At 39.7% G+C, this 1,007-nt stretch overlaps 1 protein-coding gene across 4 annotated transcripts in view; it reads right to left on the reverse strand.

Annotated features, from left to right (window-relative positions):
* Nucleotides 1-1,007, reverse strand: part of LOC111872171 (palmitoyltransferase ZDHHC23) — a 10,809-nt gene that overhangs the window by 2,895 nt on the left and 6,907 nt on the right. The window lies entirely within an intron of this gene.

Below are 1,007 nucleotides of genomic sequence, written 5' to 3' on the forward strand. Positions count from 1 at the left end.
TCCGAAACGTCGGTTAACACCACATATACACGGTGCCAAATCCCAGAAGACTGCTTTCTTCAAACCTACTGTTGATTAAAATAGTTTGTGAGATGTGAATGGCCACCTTGTTCAAACAACTGAACTATGTTGTTGTTGCAGCAACAGCAATAACAGAAGCACAACAGGATCTGAGGTTCTCACAGAAGTACTCCCCAGGATATCTGAAAAGTCAACTGACTTCCAACGTATTACATGGCATTATACCCCAGTAAATAGAACTCTTCACATAATGCTACATTTGCAAGTGCCTCAAATGCTGTGTTATTTTATGTCTTTCAAATATTCATGGAGTGCATTGGTGGGGTTGTTATCATACAAGGTTCCACAAATTACTCACTCACTCACTCATGGAGCTGAGCCCTTCTTCAGAAGCCGCCAATTGTGCAGCTACTGAAGAACTTCCCAGCATTTTATGGAACCCAAAGGTTCATTACCATGTTCAAAACAGCCTCCCAATGGTCCCTATCCTGAGCCAGATCAATCCAATCCATACCATCCAATACTCTCTCTCTAAGATACATTTTAATATTGTTCACCCATCTATTTCTTGATCTTCCCACTGGTCTCTTTCCTTCTGGTTTTCCCATCAATATCCTATATGCATTCCACTTCTCCCCCATTCATGCTACATGCCCTGCCCATCACATACTCCTTGACTTTATCATTCTAATTATACTTGGAGAAGACTACAAGTTATGAAGCTCCTCATTATGCAGTAACCTCCTGTTAACAAATTATTCACTTCATAACTTAATTTCCCTTGGCACTGTAAAGACCGAGACTAAGCTGAAAGACATAGGACTGTTATCCAATTTATCCTAATAAAATTATGCTTCCAGTGTTCGTTAACATTAAACATCTTAACCTTTAACGTACGGACTTTTAAATTGCCTGCAGCTCCCTACGGCCGGAATTTAAATGGCCCTAAGTCTTTAACATTGCAAACTTTCAGAAAAAAATGCATA

Source organism: Cryptotermes secundus, unplaced genomic scaffold (assembly GCF_002891405.2).
Source record: "Cryptotermes secundus unplaced genomic scaffold, Csec_1.0 scaffold581, whole genome shotgun sequence".
Classification (NCBI taxonomy): domain Eukaryota; kingdom Metazoa; phylum Arthropoda; class Insecta; order Blattodea; family Kalotermitidae; genus Cryptotermes; species Cryptotermes secundus.